The sequence below is a fragment of the Dasypus novemcinctus genome, chromosome X (assembly GCF_030445035.2).
Source record: "Dasypus novemcinctus isolate mDasNov1 chromosome X, mDasNov1.1.hap2, whole genome shotgun sequence".
In the NCBI taxonomy this organism is placed as follows: Eukaryota; Metazoa; Chordata; class Mammalia; order Cingulata; family Dasypodidae; genus Dasypus; species Dasypus novemcinctus.
In genome coordinates, this window is record NC_080704.1 from 178,014,803 (window position 1) to 178,036,564 (window position 21,762).

Sequence of the window (21,762 nt, forward strand, 5' to 3'; positions counted from 1 at the left end):
AGAACCTCTTTTTCCTTAGTTGGACAAAAATTGCCATTTTTTTCTTGATCTTTGCAAATAATCAACTTCTGGTTATGTTGATTTTCTCCATTGTCTCGGGGGCAGGTGCATTCTATGGGGGCCACTGTGTTATGGGGGGAGTGTCTCAGACATCCTCAATATATTCCTATTTATTTCTAACAGGTCATGGTGCCCCACCCTTCTGCTGCTCTGAGGATGGTCCCTGAGGCAACAGCCTTCATCTCCTTGAGGCATCTGAACTCGGAGTGAGGGAGGAGGAGCCTCTGACTGACAATTCTGCCTGTGACCTGCCAAGGCAGACAGCAGGGGCAGCCTACAGTGGTGCTCGCTCTTTGTAGGGGTGGGACGCTCCCTTAGGTTTCTCTCAGAGTCCTCACCTAGATGCCTGGCAGAGCCTCGGACCCCTCCCTCAGCTGACCTCAATACCCCCCCTCAGACGGAATTCAGGTAACACCATACCCAGGAACTTGACCTGGGACCTCCCTGGCATAAAGGACCATTTCTCTGCAGTTTGTGGTTGTAGATCCTTTCAGGCTTTCCTGAGTGTTTTTACCTCGAATCCTGGCAGGGCCTGGGACCTCTCCTTGAGATTATCTGAATCATTGCTCTGAGGAAGCCTTACTTCCCTCAGAAGCCCATGTCGCAAGTCAGGAAATTACATTCGGGGACCCTGCCCAGGGCCTCTCAGGGCAGAAAGAAGGGACAGGATGGTCTGGGTCACATTCTGCCTGGGCTAGGAGGAGCTTCAGTCCTCCCTCATCCTTTTCACTTTCACACTTGGCCCCCTCCCTTCTCTGACCTGAAGACTGACTCCCCGGACCAGGGCTTTCCCCTCTTGGGCCATCTGGACAGAAGTCATATACTCCACATCCAGCCACAAGGTCCTGCAGGTCCCAGGGCTGATAGCAGGTAGGGAACTGCATTCTATGTGGTCGTGTCTATCTGGGGTGGGAGGACCCCTCCTTCAGGGTCCTCGCCTTGATGTCTGGCAGAGCCTGGACCCTCTCCCACTTCCTACTTGAGTTTGTCCTTCACTGAGCATAGTCCTCACCTCCATGAGACACCTGAACATGAAACGACAGGGCTGAGAGGGGAAGGGAACTCCGCTTAAGAGACCTTCATGGGTTTATGGGGACTGACATCAGGTGCAGGCCAATTATTTTGCATGTGGCTGTACTGTTATCCTAGGCCTTTTTTTGAAAATACTATTCTTTCCTCATTGAATGTTCTTGGCACCGTGTTGAAATTCAGCTGACCATAGACATGTGGGTTTCTATCTGGACTTGCCATTTATTTCATTTTCAGGTCTAATTTCCCTGCCTGGACTCTTCAGTAAAGTGTTGAATAGAAGTGGTGGGAATGGACATCTCTCTCTTATTTTCGTTGTTGTCGTTGTAGGGAGAATACATCCTGTTTTTCACCATTAAGTACAATTTTAGCTGTGGATTTTGGGTAGATGGTTTTATCAGGTTGAGAAAGTTCCCTTCTATTCCTAGTTTGTTCAGTGTTTTTGTCAAGAAAGGGAGTTGGATTTTGTCAAACACTTTTTATGTGTCTGTTTAGGTAATCGTATGTACTTTCCTTTTATTCCGTCAATATGATCTGTTACATTAATGAACTTTTGTATATTTTACCATCCTTTCATTCTGGGTTAAGCCCTACTTCGTCTTACTGTATAATACTTCCCATATATCCCCTGATTTTTTGTTTGCTAGAAAATTGTTAAGGATTTTGTATGTATATTCATAAAGGATAATGGTTGGTGTTTTTATTTCCTGTGATGTCTTCATCTGTTTTTGGAGTCTGGGAAATACTGGACTAATGGCATGAGTTGGAAAGTATTCCTTCTTTTTCTGTTTTTGGAAGAATTTGTGAAGGACTGGCATTAATTCTTCTTCCATTTGGTAGAATTTACCAGTGAAGCAGTCTGCTTGAAGGATTTTGTTTATGAGAGATTTTTCAATTACTAATTTAATTTTTTTTAATTTTTAGATGTCAATTGTCATTTTCTACTTATTCTTCAATCAGTTTTGATAGTTTACCTGTTTCTCTGAATCTTTCCATTTCCCCTAGGTTATCTAACTTTTAGCATACAAATATTCATAGTATGATGATATAATTGTTTTTATTTAAGTTGGTAGTAGTGTTTCCTGCTTCATGGCTAATTTTACTGAGTTGGGTCTTTGTACTCTTCTTGGTCTGGTTAAAATATCCTGTTTCTTTGATATTTTCAAAGAATACACCTTGGAATTGTTGATTTTTCTCTATTTTTTAATACTCAGTATTTAATATTTTCTACTTTCATTTCTATTATTTTCTTACTTCTGCTTGCTCAAGGTTTAGGTTGTTCTTCTTTTTTATAGTCTTAAGTGGGAAAGCTAGCTTTTTGAGTTGTGATTTTTCCTTTTCAGTTAATTTTTAATTTTTATTTATTTTTTGTTTACTTTATTTATTTATCCCCCCTTCCCCCAGATGCTTTACCCGTCTCTCTAGTCATTGTTTCCTTGCTTGCCTTCTCCAGGAAGCACTGGGTACCCAAATGGGGACCTCCCACATGAGAGGAGAGAGCACAACGGGCTGAGCCTCATCTGCTCCCCATGGGCTACTGCGTCTTCTAGTTCTGTTGGGTCAAGATTTTGCATCTAGGTCTGTTGCATCCAGAAGCGGCATCTGCTTCTCTTCTTTTAGGAGGCACTGGGGCTTGAACACAGGAACTCCCATGTGGGAGTCAGGCACCCAGGTAGTCGAACTACATCTGCTTTCGTTTCCTCTTTCTCAATAGATACTTTTACAGCTATAAAATTCCATCTCAATTGTTTTAGCTAAAGCCCATAACTTTTTGCAAGTTGTGTTTTTCTTTTCATTCATCACATCCTTTGTGAATTCCTGTTTTCCACATCGTATATTATATTCATTTCCTAAAGCTGCTTTCCACATTATCACAAACTGGGTAGCTTATCAAAAACCAACTTTATTCGCTCATAGTTCTAGAGACTAGTAGTACAAAATCAAGATGTTAGCAAGGCATTATACCCCACTTTCTTGCTTCTTCTAGCTTCTAGTGGTTGCCAGTATTTCTTGACTTTCCTTGGCTTGCAGATGCATCACTCCAGTTTCTGCCTCTGTTCTTATATCATGTTTTCCCTGTGTGTCCAAATTTCCCTCTTCTTATAAAGACACCTATCATTGGGATAGGGCTCACCCTGGTCTATGATGACCCTCATCCTAATTTAATTACATCCTCCAAGATCCTATTTCTAAATAAGTTCACATTCGCAAGTACCTGAAGTGAAGACTTGAACATATCATTTTCGGAAACACAATGCAACTCACAACAGATATTTAGGAGTATTTTGTAAATTTCCAAATATTTATGAATTTCCCAATTTTCCTAACATTATAGAATTCTAATTTCATTCCAATGTGGCTGGAGTACATGCTTTAATGATTACAATCTGTCAAAATTTATGGAGACATTTTTTATATCCTAGTACATTATCTATACTGGTAATTTTCTATGTTCTCTTGAGAAGACTAAATATTCTTCCTTTGTTAGATCGGGTAATCTACAGATATTTGCTATGTCTAGTTATTTTAGAGTGTTCAGTTCTTCTGTTTCCTTGTTGATCTTCTTTCTTTTTGTTCTAGGCATTATTAGAATTGGTTTTCAACAAATGCCCTTGGGGAAGAGACTTTTTCTCCTGAGTATGCAAAAGCCAGTTCAAATAAAGACAGTCTAAGAAAACCTTCTTTCAGGAAACCACCAGATGGTTCAAATAATGAAAATTCCCTAGGACTGGGGCTTTGGAAGAGCTCCAACCCTATTCTTTATCCTCATGCTTTCCAGGATACTGGCTTTCAAATTGATTGTAGGCTGTTAGTTTTCATGGCTACTGTGGAGATAAAGAATGTGGGCATGGGAATAAGGCAAGGGAGGAAGCTATTAAACTCTCTGTTTTTACCTAGACTGATCCGTTTTTCTTTAGTAAACACTCCCTGGATTGCTGCAAGCTTTTTGTTATCTTTCAGTATCCTGAAAAAAATGATTCTGACCATTTTTGCATGAATATCATTGCTTTTAGGGAACAAGCAATTTTCAGAGTTCTTTAGTCATACATTTTCACTCACATGACTCTATTTTAATTTTTAAAAGAGGAATATTACATGCTTCCGTTGGAATCCTGCACTGAAGTCATTTTCCCTTAGACTTATGCACAGGGTTTACATTTTGCCAAGATTTTTATTTGTACTGTGTAAAACTGAAGCATCTTAGAACAGAACCTCCCCTGCAGAGTCACTAGAATCCTTCTTCTGTGAGGGTAGAGTAGGAAAATGACCAAAATTTCTTTTTTCTTGTTTTCCTTCTCTTTTTTTCTTCTTCACTACTTCATATAAAAAATACATGAGGGTGAGTAGGTATAGCTCAGTGGTTAAACACCTGCTTCCCATGAAATAGGTTCCAGGTTCATTCCCCAGTACTTGCAAAAACTACATGATTATTGTAAACAATTGGTAAAATACCTGTAAGAGCAACAACTAATATGAAGATCTCAATCCCATGATGTATCGTTTAATCTGCCCTTCCATTTTTCTTATACCATGTACCTCTAGCATCTTAACCTTCTTAGGGTTCAAAACCAGTCACCATTTTCTTATATTTAAAACTAAAACTGGTTGACCTTTTAAAGCTGATATTTTTGATATTACCTCATAGTAACTTGTTCTATACAGTGCAAGTGTCCATGGCCTCTTGCATTGTTCGTTGATAACCTTTCACAGTTCCACAGAATTCTCCCAAGAAGTTACTACTCTTTTTTGAAATATACCATCTCAATTCCAGTGGTTGGATTTGGAACCAGAACCAGCTCCATTTGAAATAAACAAATTAAAATTCCTGGCATTGAGCCACAATCTCTATAGCAAGTTTCCCTATTCTCATATTGTGTTCCCATTAAGGAGATTTTTTTTCATCATAATTTGAATTTTGGAAAGATAACATTTCAGCTCAACTGATTTTTAGGCATCAAAAGCAATTTGAGTCAGAAACTTCAACCAATATTTAAAAGCATATGTAAATTACATTTTAGGACTTCTATAAAACAGGAAAACATTGAAGACAACAATTAAGATGTTTAAAGACAGAAAGTAAGTAGAGGAGAAAATAAGGAAGGAGTGGGAATGATTGTGACTTTTGGAGTGCTGTGCATCCAAAAAAGGAACAGAGGAACACCAAGCAAAGCAGTCTGTGAAGCCCTGGCTGGCCTTCCCAGATCCTGTGTGGGCTACCACCTCTAGCACTGTCCTTTGAAATGTTGATTAGTCGATTAACCAACTTTCTAGCTCTTTAAGGACTTTTTCTCCTTAGTTTGAAGGGCTTCTGTGAGTTCTGAGACTAAGCCTATTAACAGACTTAAAATATTCTAAGTTCTTTTTGTTGCTTTTGAGTTGTTCCTGTTGATAAGAGGGTTGGAGACAGATGACTCTAAGTGTTTGAACCAGTTTGATACTTAAAGTCACTTCCTATGAGAGCTGCACTAACTTCCCAAGACGTTTGTTCACTTTTACCTCCCTAACACAAGGTTTCATTGCACTGGGTTTATACTATACATCTCTTACTACCATTTAGAAATTATGAGTTACAGTTACTGGACTGTAAAATTCTCTGGGACTGTTCTTGTATTTGTTCTTATTTTCCTAAGACAATGCTTGCTATATTGAATGAGTAGAGTAAGTAATTGTTGAATGACTCTGTCACTGATTAATCAACGTAAGGAATGGATTTAGGAAAGATATTACCTTCACTTTGACATGCCATTGTCAAAATATGGCTCTTCTGCTTCCTAGAAATAAACATCAATTAAAATGCACATCTAATTGTTTAACTTCTGTTATTTCTTGCTTTTATTTAAAAAATTGCAGTACTCAAAGTCTTTGAACCTGATGCAAAGTAATGGAAATTTATAAAAGGCATAGAAAGAACGTAATTGACAATCTAGTTTGAAACCAAGCTAAACTGGAATTTATGTTGATGACAGAAAAGAAAGAGAACAGATTCCAAGTTTAGAGGGTGACGCTTTGTGAAATGGAAGGAAAACCAAAGTAGCTATATAGTGACTCTTTAATTTTTATAGCTATTGAATAATTCATCATTATCAACTGGTTGATATCTTTCAAAAATTCCTTTATTAACATTTTATTTTAAGTATGTCAGTTAGTTAAGCTTTAGATGGTTGGCCTATTGACAAATGTTTCTAAAGCACCTGGAAAAAGTGATGAATAGGAGGTAGTAAGTCATTCCCAGTACAGAAAAATTGTTCCCATCTCCCTTAGCTGTATCACTTTGAACAGTCGTGCAGATTTTATATTTTAAATTAATTTATTTGAAACATATTCACAAATGATACAGTCCATCTAAACTGTGCAATCAATGGTTTTGGTATGATCACAGATTGTACATTCAACACTGCAGTAAATTTTAGAACAGTTTCATTACTCCTACAAGAAAAAAAAAACCTATCCATTCATAGTCGCATCTCAATCCCTCTATCCTTAACCTGCCATAAATAACTGTTCATCTATTTCTGTAATTATAAACTTACTTTTATAGAAAGGAGTCAAATAACATGTCGTACTTTATGCCTGATTTCTTTTACTTAGCATGTTTCCTTTTTTCCTACCATTAATTGGTTAATATTAATATATTATTCGTTCCTATAGTCCATGGTTTGCTTTAGTTGCATTTTCACCCAAATACCACCCTATTATTAACATCTTGTAACGTAATGCACATCTGTTGTAAACATTCTTATATTGGCACTATTAATTATACTCATTACCCACAAGAAAATTTATGTTCTACAGTCCCATATTTCATTCTTTAGCTTTCCTTCGAGCTATATACACGACTTTACACTTTCCCTTTCAACCACTATTATACCCATTTATTAGCACTGCAAATTACTATTACTAAAATGTGCTATCACCTCTATCCATTTCCAAACATTTCCAAACAAACATTTTACAGATTCTTCACAAATAAGCATTGTCTTTTCATTCTCTATCCTCATTCTATCTTCTGGTGACCTATATTCTAGCTATTAAATCCCTGAGTTTGCGAATTAAATTGGATATTATTAGTGAAATCATTCAATATTTGCCCTTTTGTGTCTGGCTTGCTTCATTCAACCTGTTGTCCTCAAGATTCATCCATGTTGTCATATGGCTTACGACTTCATTTCTTCTTACATCTGAATAATATTCTATAGTATGTATATACCATGATTTGCTTATCCATTCATTGGTTGATGGACACCAGATGGTTTCCAACTTTTGGCAACTGTGAATATTGCCACTATGAACATCGGTGTGCAGATGTTCGCGTCCCTGTTCTCATTTCCTCTGGGTATGGATTTAATAGTGGGCTGGCCACATCACATGACAGGTCTCTTTGAACTTCTTTAGGAGTCAGTTAATAGTCTTCCACAGCAGATGCACCAATTCTAGGTTCCTACCAACAGTGAATAAGTATTCCTATTTCTTCACATTCTCTCCAACTCTTTTAGTTTTATCTTTTTGTAATAATTGCCATTCTAATGGATATGAAAAGATATCTCATTGTAGTTTTGATTTGCATTTTCCTAATAACTTGTGATGTACAACATTTTTTTCATGTGATTTTCACTATTTGTATTTCCTCCTTGGAAAATGTTCATTGCTCATTTTTAAATGATATTATTTGTCTTTTTATCATTAAGTTGTAAAATACCTTCATATATCATGGATATTAAGCCCTTATCAAAGATTTGATTTCCGAATACTTTATCCCATTGAGTAGGCTACCTTTTCACCTTCTTGACAAAGTCTTCTCAAGCACAAAAGCCTTTAATTTTGAGGAGGTTCCAATTTATCAGTTTTTTCTTTCATTATTTGTGCTTTGGGTGTAATGATTAAGAACGCACCTCCTATCCCCAAATCTCAAAGATGCTTTCCTATATTATCTTCCAGTAGTTTTATGGTCCTGGCTTTTATTATTCGGTCTTTGATCCACTTTGAGTTGACTTCTGTCTGGAGAGTGAGAAGGGGTAGTCTTTCTTTCTTCTCATTACAGGTATCCATTTCCCCCTGCACCATTTATTGAAGAGAATGTCTGTCTTGATGAGTGGACTTGGTAGCCTTGGGAAAAGTCAATTGACCATAGAGGTGAGAGCCTATTTCTGAACTCTCAGTTTGATTCCATTAATCAATAATTCTACCTTTATGCCAACACCATGCTGTTTTGACCACTGCAGATTTGTAATATGCTTTAAGGTCGGGAAGTCGATGACTTTTATTTATTTCTTCTTGTCTATTTGCTCTAGCTAGTTCTTCTAGGCCAATGCTGAATAACAGTGGTCAGAGTGCACATCCATATCTTGTTCCTGATCTTAGAGAGAAAGCTTTCAGCCTTTCCCTAATGAGTACAATGCTGGCAGTGAGATTTTCATATATGATCTGTTTCATGTAGAGGTAATTTTCCTTTAATTCCTATAATTCAAAGCCTTTTTTTTAATCGAGAAAGGATGCCATAGTTTTTGAAATGACTTTTCTGCCTCAATTGAAATGATCATGTGGTTTACCTTCTGTAATTTTGTAAATGTGATGTATTATATTAATTCATTTGCATTGAACCATTCTTGCATACCCATGCTTTTGAATTTGATTTGCAAGTAGTTCGTTGAGAATTTTCGCATCTGTATTCATTGGGGCGATTGGCCTGTAAGTTTCTTTTCTTGTAGTATCTTTATTTAGCTTTGGTATTAGAGTGAAGTTAACATCATACAATGAGTTAAGGAATTTCCTTCCCCATCACTCTTTTGGAGAAAAATTGAGCAGGATTAGTATTAGTTTTTCTCAAAATGATTGGTGAATTCACCTGTGAATTTATCTGGTTCTGGGCTTTTCTTTGTTGGGAAGTGTTTGATGACTGCTTCAATCCCTTTAATTGTGTTTAGTTTGCTGAGGTTGTATATATCTTCTGGATTTAGTGTAGATTGTTTGTACATTTTGAGGAATTTACCCATTTCATCTAGGTTCTCTAATTGATATGTATACAGTTTTTAATAATATTCTCTTAGGATCTTTTTTTTTTATTTCTGTGAGGTTCATAGTAATGCCTCCCCTTTCATTTCTGATTCTATTGATTTGCTCTTCTCTTTTTTTTTTTGTTTTTGTAAGTCTAGCAAGGGTTTTTTGATTTTATTGACCTTCTCAAAGAACTAAATTTCATTTTGTGATTCTTCCTTTTTTGTTGTTGTTGTTCTCAATTTCATTTATTTCTTCTCTAATCTTTTTTGCTTCTTTCCTTCTGCATGCTTTGGGATTAGTTTGCTCTTATTTGTCTCATTTCACCAGGTGTTCATATTGTTCTTTGAATGCAGCTTTTTCTTCCTTTTAATATAAGTGTTTAGAGCTATAAATTTCCCTCTTAGCACTGTTTGGGGCATCCCAAAAGTGTTGATATGTTACAGCCTCATTTTCATTTGTCTCCAGATATTTATTGATTTTTCTGTCAATACTTTCTTTGACCTGATAATTGTTTGAGTGTGTTGTTTAGCCTCTATGTATGTGTAGATTTTCCTATTCCTCACCTATTATTGATTTCCAGCTTCATTCCATTATCATCAGAATAAATACTTTGTATAATTTAATCTTTATAAATTTATTGAAGTCTGTTTTGTGAACCAACATGTGGTCTATCCTTGAGAAAGAGTCATGAGTAATTGAGAAGAAGTTGTATCATGCTTATTTAGGTGCAACAGTTTGGAGTGTAATGTTCTCTTATGTGTGTTAGGTCTAGCTTGTTTATCATATATTGGTCAAGTTTGTTTCCTTGTTGATCTTCTGTCTAGTTCTATCTATTAGTGTGACTGGAGTATTGAAGTCTCCAACAGTTATTTTAGAATTGTCTCTTTCTCTCTCCAGTTTTGCCAGTTTTTGCTATCTGTAATTTGGGGCAGCCTTGTTAGGTGCATTGGTATTTATGATTTTTATTTCTTCCTGATTAATTGTCTGTTTTATTAATAAATAATGGCCTTGCTTATCTCTTACAATATTTTTGCATTTAGAAGTCTGTTTTATCAGTATTAATATAGGTTCCCCTCTTTTTTATTCCCTTTGGTTACTGTTTGCATGAAATATCTTTTTCCAACCTTTCATTTTCAGCCTATTTTTATCTATCAGTCTAAGTATGGTGTGTCTCTTGTAGACAACATGTTGATGACTCATGTTTTTTTTTTTTCAAAGTGTAGGCTCAGTTGTATTGGGTATAACCAAATAATTACACATTCATCACTTCAATCATTATTAAAACATTTTCATTTTTCCAATAATAATAATAAAAACAAAATAAGACAAAAAACCCTCATTGAATGGGCAGTTCCTAATAGGGAGGCAAGAAAAGTGTGCCAAACTTTCAGTGTTATTGCAAGTAGTTATGAATCTTGTTCTTCACAGCGTGAAGTACAACAGTAGCCATAGGCCCTGTGGGGAGGGGAAGGGGAATTAGAGCAGATGGAATGACTCATGTTTTTTATCCATTCTGTCAGCCTGTGTCTTTTGTTTAGAAAATTTAATCCTTTAATATTCAATGTTATTACTGTGAAGACATTACTTAATTGGACCATTTTATCTTTGGCTTTCAAATGTCTGTCGCAGTTTGATATTATTAATGACTTCGAAAAAGAAATATTGGATTATGTTTGTAAATTGATCTTTTCCTCTGAACATATTAGATTATAGTGGATTCATAGGTTTACCTGATTAAGTAAGTATGTAAACCTCTTGTGCCAGTAGGGCATTGAATGCCCACCCTTTGGTGCTTGGGAACTCATGGATAAAAGCCATGGCAAAAGACTGAGTGAAGGGGTCTGAATGTTGGAGTTTTTTTATGTTGGAAATTGATGCTGAAGCCTTAAGCTGGAGCCCCACGAATTAAGCTCACAGAGGGAACAAAAGCGAGCCCCAGGAAGGAAGAAACATGAACCCAGGAAAAAAGAAGCCTGAGGAAGAGAGGAACCCTGGAAGCCTGAACCCTAGCAGACCTCAGCAGCCAACTTGCTCAAACACGTGAAAATAAACTTTGGTGAGGGAAGTAACTTATGCTTTATGGCCTGGTATCTGTAAGCTCCTACCCCAAATAAATCCCCTTTATAAAAACTAACTAGTTTCTGGTATTTTGTATCAGCACCTCTTTGACTAATAAATACAGTACTTCTAAATTTAGCTTCCTGTGGAACTGCCAAACTATTTTCCTCAGTGGCTACACCATTTTACCTTCCCAACAGCAGTAAAGGAGTGTTCCTAGTTCATTATATCATCCCCAATACTTGTAAATTTCTATTTTTTAAATAGTAGCCATTCTAGTGTGTGTGAAATGATGTCTCATTATGGTTTTGACTTGCGTTTCCCTAATAGGAAGTGATGTTGAGCAACTTTTCATGTGCTTTTTAGCCACTTGAGTTTCCTCTTTGGAGAAATGTTTATTTGAATCTTGTGTCTACTTTTTATTGGGTTGTCTTTTTATTTTTGAGTTGTTGGTTTTCTTTATATATTCTAAATATTAAACCCTTAATGGATATGTGGTTTCCAAATGCTTTCTCCTACTGAGGAGGTTATTTTTCACATTCGTGACAAAGTAAAATTTTAAATTTTTAAATTTTAAATTTTAAAGCAAATGTTTGGGGGTCCCAGGATACCAAAATAGCATCCTGGAACATCCTAGAAAGAATGATGGGAAGAGACTGCCCATCTGCAATGAAAATTCATGAGTAGAGCACTCCACACCACAGAGGCCAGTGTCCATCGTCCACTGGTGGCACAAGCCTCCTTGGCAGCTCTTCTGTGGCTGGAGGTGGAAGCTCCATTTCCAAAAACAGGGGAGGAGGAAATGGTCAGGCATAGACTTCAGATGCTCTTTGGTCATTTAGCTGACTAAGGTATAATCCTAAGAACAGCAGACCAGCAGAATATCTCAGTCTCTATATAATACCAGGAGTTAAAAATTCTTTTTGACTTGTATAAAAGGGGGAAATGGAAAGGATAAATGAGTTTATATGGTTATGAGTCTCCAAAAAGAGCCGGGAGGTTATCAGATGGGTTGCCCTTATGCACAGCTCAGCAGAGTCCCAGAGACAGATAAAGTAGATACAACCCCAGGTATTGGTTTATCTGAGGGCTACAGAGACCCACAGGTTCTATGGTCATGGAAGATGGAGTTCAGTGCTATGTCAGTTCATCCTACTTTGGAGTTTGTGTTTCTGTGTGAGGGAGCTCGACTCAGATGTGATCTTTGTCCACAAGTCTCTGCTATTATTTTACCGGAACTGTAGTTGGTGCTGGGGTTTAGAGTATACCCAGGGACCTGAATCTCTGGACTGACCATGTGATAGTCAGGCACTGAACCTCAACAGACTTGTAACTTCTACACTCTGGGTTATTGGACTTACCCCACTCAGTTAACATGGAGGTTAAGAAGGTCAACTACCACACCAGGCAGCGAAGAGTGCCTACAACTGAAAGCAGGAGAATTGCATTCAGCATCCATGTGGAATCTAAGCCGCCTCTTGATATAGATGTGGAGTGGACACAACCATTTTAAGGTCCACAGGATGGAGGAATAAAGTCTGGCTTAGAGTGGAATTACTGATATTCTATTCATGAACTATTGTGATTAGTATTTGAAGAAAATTTGGGATTGGTGTGGAGAAAGTGGCCATGGTGGCTGCTGGGATAAGGAGAGGGAGGAAAAGATGTGATGTGGTGGCATATTCGGGACTTGATGTTGTCCTGGATGGTGCTGCAGGGACAGTTACCAAACATTGTATGTCCTCCCATGGCCCAATAGGTGGACTGTGGGAGAGTATGGGCTATGATTTGAACCATTGACCATGGGGTGCAGCGTTGCAGAGATGTATTCACCAAATGCAATGAATGTCTCATGATGATTGAAGAGGTTGTTGTTACAGGGTGAGTAGTGGGGTGAGGGGGATGGGGGGTATATGGGGACCTAATATATTTTTTAATATAACATTAAAAAAATAAAGACAAAAAGCTGAAGTTTGAACGTGTCCAAGTCAGAAAGAGGCTGGTAGTGTCCCTCTTTACACTGCCCCTGGCACGAGGGGATGCAGGCCTGATCGAAAATCACAGTGATGGTAAGGATCAGCTTCTTTCAACCCAGATTAAATTACAGTTCTAACTTAAGCTCCCACCCCAACTCTGGTAGGGAGGAAGTTGGGGGGACCTGCACCAGCCTCTATGGGAAATGGCAGGTGCTTTCAATCCACACAGAGTCAATACTCTAACAACTGTAACTCCATCCATGGCCACCAATAAGATAGTAGAGGACCAGTGGTCCCTCAACCTGTAAGCTTCTACCCCAAATGAATACCGTTTAGCCAGTCAGCAGATTTCTGTTATTTTGCATCAGCACCCTTTTGGCTGACTAATAGAAGTGTGAATGGGAATACTATAGAAACTGTTATTGACCAACACTGTCCAGAGAGACTGGAGTGTGTGGTCACCTGAACAAAAGTATGCATGTTTTCTTATCAAGATAAATCTTTAGTGTTGCTTTGAAATTCTTATATTTGTTTTTTCCTTATTAGACACAATTCAGTTTTCTAATAAGAAATTCACCCCATCACAGTTTTGTTTCAACCAGAATCTATTGCTTTCTTCCTCTCAGATAAGACTGAGACTCTCTAAGTTAAACTCCTGGAATTTCCACCTTCCTTATTTCAAAATGTCTTGCTCTCTAGAAGTCACTTTCCTTTTCTCTGACTTAAAAAAGTCCTCTCAGCCTTATTCAAAATCCTATTCATTCTTACTTTCTCAAAAACTTCCTTTATTACTACTTTTATTGTTAGTATCTATATGACTAAAAAGAAGGACCTCTTGTCTTTATGGGGGTGATTATGTTTTCTTGACTTTCCTCTTTTGCTGATCACAGCTTCTCTGAACATCTAAAATAGCTCTTCCCATCCCATTATCCAAGAGCCTCTCCTGGGTTTTATAAGCATCTCTCCACCCTGGACTTGCTCTTCCATTGCTATATATTCAAGTGTGCCTTAAGCAGTTGACACTCCCGAAACCAATTTATGCAGAAAGGCTGGTTGATGGGTATCCATCTGAAATTTTGCATGACACCTGCTACAGTCTGGAGCTCATGTTGAAAGCTAGAGACATAAAGTGAGGAGATACATATAATTTAGACAAGAATTCCAATAAAGTGGTTGTAGTCAGAGAACACGAGATATACTGACTGAATCCTAGGGCAGGGCACTCCAATCCTGAAGGATTTGGACAGAAGTGAAAGAACCAGCAGACTAAAGAGGAGAGGCTAGCAAGGTAGACAGAAAACCAATAGTATGTTCTCCTGGAAGCAGAATGAACAAAGTTTTTCAGAATGAAGCGTCAACAACTGTCCTCGAATCAGTGCTGCTTCCTCTGAACCCCTCTTCTTTGTAAAAGTAACTTTTACGATTGTCTCTTCATAAACACACCGACTATTCTAATTAATGTAGTATAAATCTTGGCATTCTTTTGACATCACTAGAAAGAATAGGACTTTAATTTTTGTAGTTGTGATGAGCTACAGCTTCCACTATTGCACTTACCAAACGTCTACAAGTAATCCCTCAGTTGTGCAACAGTGTGCTTTTAGTATTTGTAACATCAGAGGTTTTTGGTGTGATCCACCTCAACCTGAGGAAAATAAGAAATATAAACACAAGTAATATTTATATACAGTTTTTAGGTGACTTTCAGATGCCCCTGAACCAACCCAGGTGTCCATTGATGCAACCACAGGAATCACTCATGGAATTATTGATTATGGTTTAACAATCCTTAACGTGAAATGCTGTAATGTGTAAAGCACATATTTTACACATATTACCTTGCTTAGCCCACACTGCTGTACATGAGGGGATATTGTCTTTATTTGCATATAACTTGTCAGCAGCCTCAAATCATGCAACCTAATCTAGACCTCAAATCTAAATCTTCTAACACCATATTTTAGCAATACATAATGCTCTCCAAAATGATACGGAAGCCCATGTTTCTCTTTGTATGTGTCTGTATGTGTACATATGCATAAGATCATATGTTCACACTTTAACACCGTAGAAGAACTTTTGGGGGCAGGGCTTGGCTAGTTTATTTTGCAGAGTATTGGGTTAGACCTTTAACATATGGAGACAGTTTGAGCACAATGTTCCTAGTTTAAAATTTTTAAAAATTATTATCATGTGAGAAAACTCTCATTAATGGGGAGACAGTTTGATATTGGCAAATAAAAACATGAAGGTGAAGTTGGTCATGAAGGTGCGATATTCCTTGGATTTAAAACATTGAGAAGACTCTAAAATTAGTTATACTCACTCTATTTTTTCTTGGAGATTGTGTCGTTGTCCTTTAAATGGCCTTGGTTCTAAGACATCCCCTGTAGACTTACAAAGAAGAATATTCCCTCATCACCTCAAATGTCATTGACTTTATTTAAAGAAACTTAAGCCATTGTGTAGTTTTCCATTTCCCCTTCCACTGAAACACACACACACAATACAAATAGTCCTACACTTACACTCCTGTTCCTGGGAATGAAGTGAATTATCAACCCTAGAGCACATCAGCTCGAGCTGCTGGTTTGTAATAATATCTGATCTGGCGGGACTACTCACTGCAGAGAACAGGGAACAGGGACATATCAAGCAAATAGAGAAATGGACACTCTAGGCCATACTGCACATCTTGAAGTGCCTTATGATAATCTGATGTAACAATACAATTTCATGTTAGGAGTTAAGTGTCCCGAGTAGCTCAAATAATTCAGTTATGAATGCCCATTAATTCACCTTGAACACCTCCTGGTGCCAGTTAATACGCACTTTCAGGGTGTGAACTGCTGTGCAAAGGGCTTGGCATGCATTCTCACCCAATTCTCACAGCAACCATACAAAGAAGACATTATTCTACTCATTTTACAGATGAGAATAAACAATGGGACTCATAGAACTTATATAACTTGCCTGAATATCAGAGCAAAAAAATAAAGTTGCATGTCAAGGATGCAAATCCAGGCGTGCCATACCCATGCGCTCAACCAGCATTGATAAAGGGAAACAGCAGGCTTATCGGGAAGAAAGTGAAGGGAATTGCCTCAGAAATCAATCATTATTCAAGATTGGTAAAACATTGTGAATTTTCTCTCCAATATGTTTCTTGAAATTCATGCTTTGAAGATTGCTTTTAAATAGTCTCCTTGTTCTTTTAAGAATTTTTCCTTATGTAGGTGAAAATGGGCTCACACTGTACTGAATTCCACTCTCCAGTAGACAGGAATATAATGAGGCAATAAGTGACATTTCTTGTGTTGGGCTGAAAGACTTTGTTCTCCAGTTAGTGGGCTTCTTCTCTGGCCCAAATTAATATATCCACATGATAGCATAGGCTTACAATTTCTTTATGTGATCCTCTTACAATTTTAGCATTATGATTCAAGGGAAAACTGCTAAAGTGCTGAGGAATGGAATTTATTGTAAGAGCACAAGGTTCCAGGAGCAAACCAGAGAGTACTTATCAGCAGTGCATGCATTAGCTCAGCGCTATCCACATTTTTTTAAAACTTGAACCAAAATAAGAAATACACAGTACATTATAACATGAGATACAATTTAATTTTTTCTGACCTAATACATTCTAGCTAAACCCAGTAAATTAATTTCATGGGTCTCTAATGTATCTTGATCAACTGTAACTAATAGCTACTCAAATAGCACATCCAATAAATATACAGCAGGTTATTTTCTCTCATGTAACAGATATAATGGATTCTGCCATAGGAGTATGAAACACTTTATTTGAATTCCGAAGGAGGACAAGGGTCAAAAGAACTAAAATTTTTTTTGTCTGCTGCCTACCATTGTGCCTGATGGTTAAAAAGTGTCCAGAGGAAAAAACTGTTTAAATTGTATTATGATAGTTGTGCATTCAAAAGAGTACACACATCTCAATGACATTTACTTTATTGAGAGAATGAATGTTAGTGTATTCAAAGAATACGAATTAAATTTTTACAAAAACATTTGCTGTCATATTAGACAAATGAGGTTTACTGTGTTAGAGAATCATTCTTTTAATATTACTGAGATATAAATTATTAGAAATTGTATTAATGGCGCTATGCTGAAGAACAGATAGTAACTTGCAGACCATTGCTCTTAGTCATTCCAAATTAAAATAGTATCATTGGCTGGCCAGTTGCTTTATAAAAATTATTTTTAGATATTGAGTAATTTCTTCAGATATAATCTTACAAAAAAGAGAGCAATAAAAAATAAGAGGCCTGCCCTCTCCATGGCCGTGATTCATGGAACCCTTACTACTCTTAGATTATAGCTTGAAAATCATTGCTGCTGACCAATATCTCAAGATCATCCTATGCTTTTCTTATTGTGCACTCAGGAGAGCAATCAAAATAGTCCCCAATTACAAATATCATAACTATTTACCTACCCATATTAAACTCTAGCTCCCATTTTCACTTTGAACTGGTTTTGGAAGATGATCCCTGTTCCTTCTTCATACACTTGCAATAAACCACCTTCTCACTGAGCAACATGATTTTCTTTTGCAGTGAGATTTTATGGGCAGTTCTATTAGAAATAGCTACGTTTATGGGACCAAAATTGACTTCACCTCTTGATGGAAGTAACAGTAAATTCACTTTGCAAAGGGATTGGAGGAATTTGGGTTCTCTTCACAAGCTTCCAGCAAAATTATTGTTATTTCTTGGCTAATTTCTTAGCATGGGCTTATTTTGTAGTTATCCAGTATCCATTTCTCTGAAAGAGTTAACGTGAAATTGTATTTGTTTAAAAATATTAATATTTCATTAATTTCAGTAAAATATGAGTGTTACTTTTACATGAAATTCGCAGATTTTTCTAACCTGGGTTTATAGCAGAGCTTTGAATGGCTTTTGAAGATACCAAAAACATATTTATTTGCTTTGAAAGTCTTGGTTTTCGGGAACTCGGTATTTCCTGCAATTTTCAAACAAACAATATCAATATTAGAAGTATTAGTTGATGTGATCATTTCCACAAATGTGATGTATGTAGCATTACTGTAATTTATAAGGAATCTATCATGCTAATCATATTTCATCTTTTTTAATTGTTTTTATTTATGTTGTTATAATAGTAATATTGGAAGATTCATTTTTGACAGTGACTGCCCTTTAAGACTGATAGCTTGGCTTTTCATTATAGTAAAATAATCACCGGCTAAAATAAGATAGGCCCAGTCTATGCTATCTAGAATCTTCCTCACACAACACAGCACCCTATATTAGGTTAGTTTATGAGAATGACATTTATATGTTGCTTGCCTCAATAGGAGGGATTTCATGAATATTACAGCTTTTAATGACACCCTTACAGTCTCTTTTCCCTAACGTGTCATGTATTGGTAATTTCTCCAGGACTACAAATCTTTGAAACTTGATTCTCTTTTATTTTCTATTTTGGGCACTGTCCTACTGTTATAACCAAATCATACCAATAATTGACTTAAAGATAGGTGTGTTTCTTCTGGAATTATCATTGAACAGATTCAAATGATATTTTACACAGTTCACATAACCCTGAAACTTAAAAGTGTAGCCATAGAGAACATTTTTAAATACTTTGGCCAATTTTCAGGAAGTGAAAGAAATTCCAAGAAGGATGATTCATTACTACACCTACTACAGAATACAGAGACATACATCTATGAGATTGACAGCTTTTCACTTTTTTCCGGTATAGAAATATCATCATTATTTTCATCTTCTTTCATTTCCTAAATTGTCTTTAGCTACCTGTACTACTCAAGGAACTGAATCCTAGCACCTCCCGTCCATCCCAAAGGGAGAGACAAAAAAGTAAGGAGGTGCGGTAGCTGACAAGAAACTCAGACAGGGTTTGAGTTTTATTTTTATTCAGTTTTATTTTCTGCAGTAACAAGCCTTTAAGTGCCAAACAAAATTAGTGGGACAACAGCATCCACGAGCTAGTACAGGCAAAAATCTGGCTTCAATCACGAAGGGGCATCTACTGCAGGAACCAATGCCCTACGGAAGGACACACTGCCTGGGAGTGGATGCAAGAAGGGGCCTCAGCCCCAATTTCCTGGCAGAAGATTATTACAAATCCGGGTCACAATGTGCTGCATGGTTGGCACCACCTCAGAAACGTCGTTGAGAAAGGAGGTGATGGAACTTTGGAGGGTGCCCGGGTTGTCAGCAGTCAGATGGCTAAAAGAGAGCAAGAAAGAAATGCAAGGTAAAGGTTAACGCTGGGCCTCCTTCCCTCTGCCCCCTCAGGCACCTCCCCGCCTGGGCCCCTTGCTCCTGCCTTTAACATTCCCTTAAATCTCGCTGACTCCCTTGGTATACACTCGGGAAGGTATCGGCCTGGTCACAAGCCATCTCACCGCACGGTGGGCGGGCAGGGTGATGGGGGCAGCCAGGGAGTGCAGAGAGGGGATCGGAGCCGGCTGGGGGGGAAAAGAAGGGACTGGCTGGAGGGAGGGGGCGGGGGGAAAGGCAGCGTGGCCTGCGGAGGTGTGGGAGGGGGCGGGGGGGGGGCGATGGGGGTGGGGATGGAAGCCCTGAGTAGGGAGCAGGAGAAGGCTACGTTTGGTGTGATATAGCCTGTGCATAAATTCAAAATTGTTTCCAAGAGTATCTAGTCCCCAAGATGGCCAAATAAGTAATATAGGCCCTATAGTCTCTGAATGTTCAAAAAGGATGTTAGACAAATGTGTTTAGGGTTGCCTCCAGAGGAGATGTGAAAGATATGCTAATTCAAGCTCACCGGGAGATGTGAGGGATATGCTAAAGCTCACCGGAGATGTGAGGGATATGTTAATTCAAGCTCACCTAAAATATGGGGGTACTATAAAAAACTTATCAGGTACTCAAACACTTAACTAACAAGGAAAGTCATTTTCTTTCACAAAAGCACCATTTAACTCCCTTTTCTGTATAAAAGGGAACCCAAAATTCTATTCGGGGCTTGGTTTTTATTAGGACGAGAGTCCGCTGAGCCTGGCCGGTGGAAATAAACCAACCTCCTTCTTGGTACTCCGTGTCCTGGCCTTCGATATCGCGCACGACCGATTTCTCTACAACAGGTGGACAGTGGGGAGGGGGCAGGCAGAGATGACCCAAGGGTTGACACGAGGGAATGGCCAGGGAGGTGGACCAGGGTGCCACGTGGGCACAGGGCTGAGGTGGGAGGAAGGCTGGCCTAGGGGCACAAGGAGGCCTGGGGCCCAGGCAAAGTCGGTACTGGCTGGTGCCTTAACCAGATCTCCAGCACCCTCAGAGGGCCTTTCCCATCCTACATAGAGGCAGAGCTTGTGCAGGTCCCGGATCTCCTTCCAAGGACCTCCCCTGCAGGCGATTCGGAGGGTGTTCTCTGTGACCAGCAGCTTCCTGGTGGTGTCAGTTCTGGAAGGGGCCTGGGGTGGTGAAGGTAGGGGTGGGGGATGGGATTAGGGGTGAGGAGGGCAGCCCGGCATGGGGGTGGGGTGGCAGCTTGATTCAGGGCCCATCTCACCTGAAGGATGACTCCTGAGACTAAGACACACCTGAATGTGAGTTCTAAAGCGGGAGCATGGTCCATTGGGCCAAGGCTAGAATTTACAATTTTGATTTGATTTTCTTTTGTCCCTCTTTTATAGCAGACAGATTGCTTATTACCATGGGTAACTCGGAATTTCTTTCACCTTCTTCCTGAAGCAGCTTTCCCTGGTGGTGCGGCCCATGAGGCGCTTTGGGCCCCTGTTTCCCACCAAGTGTCGAGGAGGAAAGGGGGCCTGAAGCCTCACCTTGGGTCCCTTCCCAGGCAATGCTTCCCTCGCTAGGGCATGGATTCCTGGAGTCTGGGCCACTTCACATTTGCAGTCTAATTTTTTTGCCAATGTTGGCTGTTGGACGCTCCTTTTGTACCCCAGTTGCAGGAAGAGAGGCGAGCCTGAATGTTTGTTACAGCAGAAAATAAAAGTGAGTTAACTCTCTTTTATTTCCAAGTCTCTTTTCAGTGACCACGCGATCAAATTTTCTTCCCTTTTTCCTTCGGTTCAGGGGAAGGTTCTGTGACTCAGATATTCAGGATGGTACAAGGTAATGAGGACTATTTAGGATACGTATGGAAATGAAAATCAGCTGTGCCCTGACATTCAGCATTAACTACAATGAATGTCTACTTACTTTTATAATTGTATTACGACACTAAACACATAACAATCATGTATAATGTTTATTGCTTTCAAAGGTTAGGATTAATTTTTCCCTGCATTTTTTTTCTTTTAGTTCATGACTTTTCTTCTTACAAACATTTAAAAAAAAAACACTATAGAATATTTTGGTTGTTTTTTTTTTCCAAATTCTACTCAATTTATTCATTTTTTCAGAAGATATTACATTAAAAAAAAATGAGGTCCCCATTCGCCCCCACCGCCCCCCCCCCCCCCCCCCAGTAACAATCTCCCCCATCATCATATCTCATCCATTGTATCTGGTGAGTACATCTCCGGGCATCGCTGCACCCCATGTCCTGTGTTCCACACCATAGCCCACACTTTCCCACATTCCATCCACTGGGCCATGGGAGGACATACAACATCCGGCAATTGTCCCTGGGGCACCAC